At 33.6% G+C, this 12,614-nt stretch overlaps 1 pseudogene; it reads right to left on the bottom strand.

The window, feature by feature from the left end:
* Positions 1 to 858: 858 nt before the first annotated feature.
* LOC118053889 (probable disease resistance protein At4g27220) lies at positions 859 to 5,699 on the bottom strand (annotated as a pseudogene).
* Positions 5,700 to 12,614: the final 6,915 nt, after the last annotated feature.

Raw genomic sequence — 12,614 nt, 5'->3', positions numbered from 1 at the left:
ATAAAAATACAACCTTCAAAAAGAAAATTATTTGTTATTTTTTATCTCAAAAACTTAAACTTGAGATTTAAATATACGCACACACTTGTATAAGTAGAATGGGTATTGTAAATCATCTAGTAAGTGATCCAATGATAAAAACTTGAAACTAAAAGGTTTATTTTCATTGTGGTTGCTAATATGATGATCTGAACACCCATATTAATCAAAACAAAAACAAAAGAAGAAAGAAGGGTTATTGTTGTAAGAACACAATGGTGTTTACAGTAACATTCATTCCAGATCTTAAGCAGCATTGCTAGGCCTATTTCAAAAACCACATAAAGAATTGAAATACAAATAGAAAACATCAAAATTACAGGGAAAACATGTTGATGAGGCAAATACACAAGTCGTAGAGCCATTAATCTTGAGCACAAAGGAGAGCGAAAATCCACACATTAAAACAACATGTACACACAATGAGTAATATTATGCCCTTGTTTTTGAAGGTCCAGACACTAGAAAAGAAACACAAATGGGCAAGCAAACATATGCCCTTATTTCTTGAGGTTCGCACAATAAATGACTAAAAACGCAAACATGGCATGCATGGGTAAACAACACGCATAGATGGAGAAATCAATATCCTTCTTTTAGAAATTCTATAAAATTACAATACAAAGCCAAAGCCAAATTGTATGCCATTGCCAATGAAACAGTTTGAAATCACTTCCACAATTAAAAAACATTCGCAACACCAACCAAACCAAACCTGATGCAAACATGAAGAAAAATTATTAGCCATATTACCTGTATGGCGATGATATTGTATATATGTTGATTTAATTTAACCAATTTAAAGATAAATAAATGCAACTATTTTACCTGCAAGAAATGAATTGTTAGCATGTTTTTCAAAATTCCAAATGCCAAACTTATCATCTGACTTAATTATCATGACCACCTCCATCCTTGTCTTTTTCCTCGTCCTCTTACTCTTCCTCCTCCCATTCCTCTTCCTCTTCCTCTTCCCACCTTTTCCTCTTCCCACCACCCATTATTTCGGGTCCACATTTCTACAAAGTGGTGGTCGGCACGGGAGCAACCAGTGCTTGAATCCTCGATTACTTGAGATACCTGCAAAAAACCAATTCAAGCAAGTTATATGCATTCTAAACTTTTATGTTTTTATTATTGAGTGAAAACAAGAAACAAAAACACTAAAAAGAAAGGCAAAGAATCAAGTCCAATAAGCAGCACCTCTGATTGAGCCGCAACATTGACCATTTGATGTAGTACTAAATTTTGTGGTCAATTTTGGAAATTGACGCACCTTCAACGTCTCCAAATGAGGGAATAAGAAATCATAACATCCAAGACTAAAATAGACAAATACTCGGTAATTGTTCTAGAGACAGCTGCTTGCAGATCTGGGAGTACTATCTCCTTCTCAACATCAATAGGTGAAGCATGATCATACTGTCCAAATACTCCCAATATTTGAGAGGATTTCTCCTACTTCAAGTTTTTGGAGCTTTTTGAGACTTGAAGCCATGTCTACTGGGAAGAGACTCTTCAACCTTGTTACATCCTCTGATCTTAAGTTGACACAAATTAGGAAAAGCATGAAGTTGAAGATCACTCCCTGATAATATCTGATCCTTTTCATTGTCATTATCCTTAGCAATTATTTGCTCCAATTCCACACTAGTTGATATCTCTGGAACTTCCAGATGAACTAGACTAGTAATCATAATGCTTGTGAATACATGTTTTAGTCTTTTACAATTCCTCACTACCAAAGAAGTCAAATGGCTTAGCACAATACATTTCCATATACACCTCATGTCAGGCACAGGTAGGGAGTACACATGTAATGTTTCCAAACTTGTTAACCCCTGCATCAAAAGAAAACAAGGGTACATATTTGTTAGATATAATTCCTTTAATTTTTGTGCACTTTGTAATTATTATGTAATTTTGGTAAATGGATGAACCAATTATACCCAATACCTTAAGTACTTAACAACAAAAAGATATAAATAGACAGGGAAATTGGGCATGGGAATATGAAATCATAATTTTTCATATTTATGGTAATCTAAATATAAATTATTATTTTATACTAGTTAAATTAAAAGCAACCATGAAAAAATTATACTTATTTAAATAAAAAATAGTTTTTTATATTTGATTTATGATAAAAAAAACAAATTATAACATTAACCAAAAATTAATAAAAATACAAAAAGAAAATAATTTTAACTACAAAATGCTATATTGTTGATCATTTTTAATTATTTTTTTTCATACGAAAAGTGAAAAAAATGTAAAGAAAAAATATGAAAATATATAATAAATAATAAATTTTTTAAACTAAATATAGATTTTTTATTAACTTTTTCAACTGTTTTTTCACTCAAATTAGGAAACATAATGATGATTGAAAATATAATTATTGACAATTAAATTATCAATTAAATTCAGTTTTTAGAAATTTGGAGGAAGAAAGAAGAAATTATACAGTTTATTAAAGTTGACAATTTAAATTAGAAACGAAAAAAGATTATGGAGAAATATAAAGGACGTACTTGGAGCTGTGCCAACAAATTACCCAATTCTTTGTGGCCATGAATGGTTAACACTTGCAAAGAAGGCAACTGGGCAGCAGAATTCTTTGGACCAAAAAAACTGCAATTTGAAAGAATCAATTTTCTTAGCTGAGGGAAGTTGATGACGCCATCTCTGGTGAGTGCATCTCCTTCTCCACTGTAAAATATTTGCTTTAAATTGTCAGCTAATTTAATCTTCATCTGTTCGAGGTTCTGAAGACTTGGAGACACGGAGACAGGGAAGACATGTTCCAGTTTATCACAGCCACTTATAGAAAGAATGTTTAATTTTGGGAAGCCAAGAGACTTTGGAATTATTTCCCTTTCACCATCTTGCTCTTTGATAAGACGCTTCAATTCATCGCATTGTTCTATCTGTAGTGTTTCCAGATGAATAAGACTTTGAGCGAGGGACGGTGTGAAAATAAATGTCAGTTTGTCAAGAAACAACAACTCTAGATGAATAAGACTTTGAAGGCTGACATGTCTGGTGGGCCCCTTCCATAAACATTTGAGCTCAGATAACCATTGCAGATGTAACTTTGTTAAAGATGACAGCAGCTGCAACTCCTTCTCCTCGTTAATTCCATCATCACCCTCACCCAAATTCAAATACCTCTTCCAATGATTCACATGAACTAATTTCCACACTTAATAGATTTTCCAAAGCATGCCGCCATTTTGCTTGAAACAGAGTGCGAAATATCCCCACATGCAGTCACTTGTACATGTTTCTAATCTTTGAAAGAAGTCCTTTTGCGAAACCATGGCCATGGGTGGTCATCTGATCAGAGGACAATACTATATTTTTTAAACCCTCAATGTCGCTAAAACCAATTTGAGACACAGTAGGAAACAACTGCTCAAATGTCTTTGCATTTAAGGATGTGGCGCTGATATCACTCAAAATATAACCTTGTCGAGGTTGGGTATGTTTTATCGAGTGAATACCAATCCCCAAATACTATATCATATTTGAGCAACCTAGGAAAAACAAAATCTCTGGGAATGCATTCAACCTCCGGTATCTTCAATGATAGTACAGCTAAATGAGACAGCGATTCGAGTTCTGTTAGGCTCGCATTCATTCCTTCTGTGCTGTCACATCCAACAACATCCCATTCCTTGAAGCTCTCATCCCCGATCAACAGTTCTTCTAACTTCTTCAACCTGCCAATCAAATTCACAGGAATCCTTCTTAGCAATTCACAACCTGTCACATCCAACAACCTCAACTCCTTGAGCTCCCCCATTTCACTAGGTAATTCTTCAACGGAAGAGAAACTTATAAAACCAAGAATCTTAAGTCTTTGCAGCTTTCTCAACCAAATGAGGCCCTTGCATTTACACCTTTTTTCAACAACAACGATTGAAGGTTCGTTGAGAATATTCAAGTGATTGCAATGACAAACACCCTCCATCAAGAGACAAAACTTCAATTGCTTTCATCCCTTCAAAAAACCTCTCTGGAACAATCAAACCACCATCCAGTCCTAACAATAGGACTTTGAGCTGTGGACACACCAATCCTTCAGGAAGTTCTGTGAGTTTATTGCCCATTAACGAAACTACTGTACAACCTTCAAAGCTTTTATTGCTCATTGGCCACTCCTTCAACCCAAAGCCAGCCTTTACCATGAATCCGTATTTTTCTGATGATGCTATCTGAATAGCAACATCACGAACCAAGTCATGCATTTTCACATATTCTTCACTTTTAGTTCCTAACAGCATACAACAAGCTTTGAGGTTTTTGATTGCCACATAAACTCGTCCCCTTGCATCTTCAATGGACTCCACATCTTGATGTAACCCATAGCCAACTGCGTATCTCGTCAAGTACTCAATTGGAATGTTGTAATCTTCTGGAAATAAACAGCATAGCAAGAAACATAACTTGGTTTTCTCGTGCTTCAAATAATCATAACTCAACTTAAGACATGCATATGCATTTTTTTGTTCATCAATTTGTTCCATGTGCAAACATTGAGAGTTTTTGAGCTCTTTAAACGCTACTTCCCACTCAACAGCAGATTTATCTCTTAAAGCCCTTCCCACTGTCACAAGTGCTATAGGCAATCCTTTACATTCTCTCGCAACCTTCTTTGCCACTGTGTTCAAGGTAGAGTCCTCATCATGTAAACCAGCATTGATTTTGAATAAAGCCCATGCTTCATTTTCAGATAAGAGACTTAACAACACTGTTGGCTGGCACTCCATATAAGAACATATATCCTTAAGACGTGTTGTCAGAAGAATTTTACAACCCCTGTGAGCATCACCAAATGGGATTCCTATCTCTTCCATGTTAATAACTTTCCAGACATCATCTAGGATTATAAGGATCTTCTTTCCCTGCAGTCTCTGCCATAATCGATCTGCTCTCCCTTTTTTACTTTTCTCGTCAAAACGCAGACCTAAACTATCTGCCATTTGATCCTGAATGTCTGTGACATTTGGATTCTGGGACACCGTGGCTATCAAAACTTCATCAAAAAGATGCAACTCTTTCGCTCTCCTGCCTACTTCTTTCACTAGGGTGGTTTTACCCACCCCTCCCATGCCGTACAGTCCAATCATATCGATACTCTCATCTTTGAGAGCTTCCATAATTTGTTCAAAAGCTTTTTTTGACGATTCTGAGGGTGTGAATCCCTTTGATGGAAGAAATTCTATGTCTTGAAGAGGTGCTTTGTGGGACACTGTTGGAAACTTTTTGCTATTTTCTTCAAGGTTTCTCAAAGTCTCCGTCTTCTTTGCAAGTGCCTTGCTTAACTTGAATTGTCGTATCCAATTTGGACACCAAGTAAAGCATTTGCCATTTTTTCCTGTTTCATTTTCCAATGGATTCACACCTTTAATTTCGTTGTTTGCATCCTCCAGCCATTTGTTGACATCTTTCTCAATTTCTTCAGCATTTCTTTCAGCAACTTCGACAGCCTTTTGCAAACGATCTAGTGTCAAAGCCAGGTTCTTCTTTTGTTCATTGAATTCTTGAACAAAATTGTTGAAACAGAACATGTAACGAAATTGCCTTATTGTTGGTTCCACCAAGAGTTCTGCTATCTTAGATACAATGGATTCACCAACACTTTCGATAGCCATTTTCCACCAGTCTGAAAACCAGAGAAATAAGGATACCGACTATGAGAGTGAGACATTACAAGTAAAATAGGAATTTTATTACCTTAATTTTGGAAAATATGTGCGAAAAGCAATAAAATAGCGGGAGGAACAAAAGGAGAAGGCCTTTAGTATGGAATCCAGCTTCAAAAGCAACAAGTCAAGGTATAAATATACCAATGAGCAACCCTCATCTATAATATCTTTAAATTAATTTGTTATTAATTTTAAATTGTCATAATGTTGTTAATAAATTATAGAATATTAATATGGTTGTATTGTCAATCAAAAAACTCCTCTCGCTCACAAAATATAGATTAGAATATTAATTTAATATTAATTTTAATGTAATATTAATATTTCATCAAAAGTTAAGATATAGAATATTAATATATCTTAGTTTCTATTTCACTAGTTGTATATGCCACTAACTTTATTCATGCAATCAATATATTTAATATTTATTTGAGTTTGATTAATGAATCTAAAGTTGAGATAAAATTATTAGGAAAAAAGATGCTTAGAAAAGAAAATTATGAAGTTGTGATAATTATGATGTTTCTTATTATATCAAGACATTGTTTTATAGTGCTCCTAGTTAATGCTTTATTAAGACTAGAAATTAATCAAAGTTATTGAGATTGACACATATTTTATTTTTTTTTCTTTATAAAATGAAGCAATCGTTCTATAAGGTTAAGGTATAAAGGATACCTAAAATTAATATGTAGGTATTTATTTAATGAAAAACACACTAAATTGAGTTGTAAGAGGACTGTAAAGAGAATTTATTCTTGAAAGGAGTGGTGAGAGAAAAATAGAATTTGAAGAAGTTCAAGAACCATAAACTAACATCCAATTAGAACCTGAGCTCAAATATAGTACTAGATACTTAGCTTAAAGATCAAGAAACACAATAATATCATAGATCTAATAAGAGATGTCATACACCAATGACATATGAATTTTTCATAGAAGCTAAAAATGATGAGTTGCTCATACTTAATGAGCCTACCAATTACATGAAAGCCAATATCTAATATTGATTCCATGAAATGACTCAAAGATATAAAATTCTAAATGGATTAAAAATAATTTGGTTAATTAACCTAAAGGAGTAAAATTCATTGGATGTATATAGATCTTTAAGAAATAGATTAGTATTAATGGCAATGTATAGATGTATAAAGCCAGACTAGTTACCAATGGTTACAAGAAAAGACAAGAATTGGCTTTGATGAAACCTTCTAGCTGGTAGCTATGTAAAAACCTTTTTGTTATAGCTACATGCTAATATTAAGAATTCTAGCAAATAGATGTCAAAAATGCATTCTTGTATAGGCATAGGAATATTCATAAAGATACGTATATTACACTACCTAAAGGTTTTGAATCTAAATAATTTCCCAAAAATGTATGCCAGCTGGAAAACTTCATTTATAGACTTAAACAAGATTTATTGGCACTAATAATATACTTGGTTGAGAATAAATTTAAATATGTTTCATATGAATATAACATCAATAAGCATGAAGAATTTCATGAAAATTCAATCAAAAAGTCAAAGAAGGAAGCAAAGTGAAGACTTAGTTTAAATATTTATTTTAGTTCTTAATTTGTAAATCTTTATATCTTACTTGATGGTATAATTAAAATAAACTCACACACATCACTCTGCATACATTAAAGGATTGATATATCATATGATCTAAGATAGATGGTTCTAAGAATTCACCTAGATTAAAATTGTTGAATATGAAAATCTACATGAGTTGGACGACCGTTTGTTCATCAGTGATAAACAATTGGAAATTCTACATTAACCAGACGACTGCTTGTTCATTAGTGATGAACACTTAGAAATTCTACAAGAATCAGTTGATTGATTGGCTTGACTAGTTTGATCTGGTCAACCGTTTTACTCATTAGTGGGCTACCAATAACTAGTTTTTCTTATAAACATTTATATAGCTTGTCTAATTGTAAAATTAGCAATGAATTCCAAACATATATGATAAAAAATCTACTCCAAGATAAAATAACAATAAAATTATCAATCTTTGATCATACTATAACTAGTGCTTTTAAACTATCATATTATAACACAAAGAGTATATATTTTCATTCTCGCTACACTTAAATACTTTTAAATCCTATAAGTGCTACTTAGTGAGTGATAAAGATATTAGAACTTCATTTGTATGATCCACTCTATTGAAAGAGTTTGTTGTAAAAAAAAATCATACTTGTAAAACCATGAGAGTTAAGTAAAAACTCTTGGTATTAGTAAGGGAATATCATCAAAGTAAAATCTTGAAGAAGGATTTCAAGTGGTGTAAAAGGCTTGGTGTGGATTCATCAGGTGGCTATTGTAAACCTGAACTTAGACTAATAAAAATATATAATATTCAAGTACGGTTTGATATTTGAGGTGTGAATATAGCAAATTTGCAGATTCTCTCTCTTAACTCTTTACTTTAAGTACTTTAATTATATTGTTGGTTATTATGTTTACTTGAAATAATTTGCATTATTTGATATTATTAGATGTCTTAATCTTGGAACAACAATTGGTATTAGAGTTTAGTTCTCATATATAAGTTTACTTAGACTTTGAGTAGAAAAGCAACCACTAGTTATAATCTTCAAAATGAAGGATCATCCACATCTAGAGTATCTTTTATTAATGGTAATGATTATGCATATTGAAAATGTAAGGCCCAAAATTTTGGCCCAAGCTCAATTCAGCCCAAACCCAACCTAAGTTAACCTAGGAAAGGTTGTAAGAGAATTATTTTTCTCTTTTTTTTTTCTTGTGGTTGTTGTGACCCTACCCTCATCAAACTAATGATTTATTTTGGAGATCTGCATAATTGAAGACTATCATATTAGGATTCTTGGAATCCTAATCAATCGATCAATGAGTTGGTTTAGACCAGCCGACTGGTTGGCCTATGATAGCAGTCAACCGGTTGGTAAATCTTGTCAACCAGTTGGCCTAACAGTAGGTTTTTATCGAGTTTGTTGGGTTCGATCAGTTTAGGTTATGCACGGATTTGATCGGGTGAAACAGTTCAATGCTATATTTATGTTTTGGTCTTTAAGCTTAGAGTTTTTAATCTTTTATGATACTTTGTGTTGTTACTCATTTTTTAGCCCTACAAGTTGGAGATGGTGTGTATCCCTCTTGAAGCGAATGCAGGAGTTTAGCTCATAGTTGCTGGAAGATTAACAAAAACGGAGAATAAAGAAATGTTTTTCTAACCCTATTTCAACTGTTTTCTGCTCTCTTTATCCTCCCCCTTTGCTGCCAAAATCTTTAGGATTCTTAAGCTAATTAGGAGTCTTCATAATGATTAATTCATTCCTTCTTTCTCCTTGTGATAATAAGTCGAGAACACTTGAAATACCAAGGGAAAAGTGAGCTTTTAAGCATATTGAATCTCCTTAGATTTCTATTTTAGTTGTCTCCTAATCCACGAGTTGCCAAAGACTCATGAGATTACCATTTAATAACAAGAACAAGAGGAAAAGTAAAAAAAAAAAAAGTTTATCATTTAAAATCATTCACCATATTAAGGGTAATGATGATGATGATAATCAAGAAAGCATTGAAGAGAATATTGCCTTGATTACAAGGCAATTCTGAGCTTTCTAAGGAAGAAACAAGGAGATAAAAGATTATCAAATTTAAAAAAAGATGGGGAATAAGGAAAAGTCTAGCAAAGAACTTCTAAGGTGTTTTAAATGCAACAAGACAGGACACATCAAAGTAGATTATCCACTTCTTCAATACAAGATGAGAAATCATCATTATAATACGACAATGACAACTACTGGGAGTGACAATTCTGACTCAAGTTTTAATGATGAAGAAAAGCATGTGGCAAACATGTGCTTCATGGCTATCGAAAATGAAAATGAGGTACAATCTTTGGATTATGAATCTGACCCTAATTATAATGAGTTGCATGATGCTCTTAAATCTTTATATATGATGTATTTAAAAAATTAGGTTTAAAATATAGTTTATTGAAAAAGAAATATGCATGCTTATTTATAGAAAAATAAACTCTAGAAAATAAACTTGTATTGTTATTGATGAAAATAAAAGGTTAATCAACTTGAAAAAAAAAAATAAATCCTTTGTTGTAACCCAATTTTGGATTTACCAAGATTTTCTTGAATGTTATTTTATTTCTATTATTATTTTATAAAAATCCAAAAAAAGTAAGAAAAAGTTTAAAATTCAAAAGTATGTTTTTCTCGAGTCAACCGCATCTTTTCATCAAAACCAAGTCCACCATGTCAAACCATGTCGACCAGGGTAAAAAATGAGTTTCGAGCTGTTTCGGGTCAAAACCGTCATTTCCGACCAATACCGAGTTCACCGGGTCAATACAGGTCAAACCATGTCAACCAGGGTAAAAAATGAGTTTCGAGCTGTTTCGGGTCAAAACCGTCATTTCCGACCAAAACCGAGTTCACCGGGTCAATACGGGTCAAACCATATCGACCAGGGTAAAAAATGAGTTTTGGGCTGTTACAGGTCAAAAAACCGTTATTTTCTATCAAAACCCGGTTCACCGGGTTGATACCCATCAAATGTTTTTTTTTGGTATTCCATTTCTTTTTTTTTTTTGCGGTTGAAACGGGCTTTTTCTAATACTGATTTGAGTTTTTAATTTTACCTATATAAATATTTATTATTTTATATAATAAAACAAATTAATAATGCAAATTTTTTGTCAAAGGGGCAGTTGTGCCGACTGATTTTTTTCTTGCAATTAGGTAATGATAAGATTTTATGTCCCCTGCTCATTGGCAATAAATAGCCACGAGAGCAGAGGGACAGGGAGGAGAAAAACAGAAAAGAAGAGAAAGAATTGTTACTGTGCATATTTTTTAGTTTTTCTTCGCAAGAGTAGGATATTATTTAAAAAAAAAAACAATTTGAAAAATACCAAACCCAGACAATTGAAATAATCCAAGATTTAATCCGGTTGCGCCACATCATCCGGTGCACCGAGCTTTCGGTGCATCGCGTCACACTAGATCCAAACCCAGACAATCCGGGCCATCCGATCAATCTCCAAATCTAACCAATCACAGCCATCCGATCGTTTCATCCAAGATCCACGGTTAAAATCCTCCCGCTTCACCGGAGTACCATGCACACGTTTATACCGTAGCAAATCTCAGAGCCTCTCTCTCCTCTCGCCGGCGACTCTCTCTCTCTCCTCCGATCTCCATTTTTCAGCCGTATCAAGCCTCCGCACCACCACAGAAAGGTATCTACCCTGGTGTAAAGCAAAACCCCGGCGGTTTTCATCGTTTTCACCGCCTCATATGGCCGGAAAAAGGCCGCGATCTTCGTCGGCATCCGAAGCTTCAAGTCGTCGATTCTCCCTCGTCAGCCATCAACGGACGTCGACACCACCACCAACAGAATCCTCGACCTCAGATCTACCAGAATCGACCATCGGTTGGCCAGAAATCTCGCCTGAAAATCGTACCACCACCAACAGTAGCTGCGCGTGAGCCACACGCGCCGCCAGTGGCATTTTCGTAATTTTCGAGAAAATCCGAGGGTATTTCAGTCTTTTACCTATACTGTAGCACTCAAGTAATTTTTTTTTAGATTTCTAACATTTTTGTTATTTTGTATATAAATTTTCTTGCATGTTGTAAAATAAAAAATAAAACAAAACAAAAAAGAATAACACGGGTCCAACACCCATCCTAGTATGTTATCGTTCGTGGGTCCAAAGCCTAATTTTCAAATATAGTTATACCCATATCTCAACGATATCAAAATATTTGTTTTTATAAACAAATATTGTTTGTCGACACGTCTCTTTTTATAGAAAATGACCGATGTAAAAAAAAAAAAAAGTTTAAATACCAAACAAATATAGATTATGTCCATAATTTTGTTTTTTTGGTAACTCAGACGTAAATCTCCTTTTTAGGGTTAAACGTCGTTATTTTAGACGAGTCTTCTATTTTTAGGGACTGATGTCATTTTTAACGTGTCTCCTATTTTTAGGGACCGACGTTAACTATTTTATAAAAATAAAAAACAAAATTGCAAATAAGCTCAAAATATAATAGCATTTGAATCAAATATAAAAACACACAAGTAAAGGTAACCTTTCTCTTGAAAGGATGTTTTAAGGGTGGTGTCTACCTTCCCTTAATCATAAATAACCCAGTACCCGAATCTTTGGAACCAGTGTCTAATTTGGGATTTCTAGTTCCCTCATATTACTAGATGGTGACTCCAATAAAATTTTCATTTCCCCCAACCAAACAATAAAAAAAATCTCTTTTTGTTAAACAAACAAAAAAAAAGGAGCCGTCGCCCGACGTCGTGTATCGACATCCTTAAAAGAAAAGGTTGAAAAGTTGAATACAACATTAGCTAAATTCAAACAAGGCTCCAAGATTTTAGAAAATATGCTTTCATGTCAAAGGTGTGTTTTTAACCAAGGAAAAAAAAGGTTTAGGTAACCTAAAAGGAACCAAAAGTATTTGAAAAATCACTTTGTTAAAGCCAAACAATCTTATAACCCTAACCATAAATACAATTATTGTAAAGTTAGAGGTCATATTATGTATGCATGTTCCATTGAGAAGGACAAAGCTTAATATAACTTAGGTTCTAAAAGGAACCACCACAAACAATAAAAGAATGGAAAAAAACCAACCAAGCTCAAGTAATAATCAAGAAATGGTAAGTAACTCCTTCATACCACTAAAAGAGCTAAGGTATGTAAGCTCCCATCCTCCTGGATTAATTATCGGTAATCTATTTAAAGGAACTAGAATAAGAGCTTCTCTTAGAAACATTAGTGGGCATTTTGCATTTGTTTCTCAAATAGAACCCAAGTCCTT

This window comes from Populus alba, chromosome 1, assembly GCF_005239225.2.
Source record: "Populus alba chromosome 1, ASM523922v2, whole genome shotgun sequence".
In the NCBI taxonomy this organism is placed as follows: Eukaryota; Viridiplantae; Streptophyta; class Magnoliopsida; order Malpighiales; family Salicaceae; genus Populus; species Populus alba.
The sequence above is the reverse complement of the archived record's forward strand: the minus strand, read 5'-3'. Positions and strand labels throughout refer to the sequence as shown.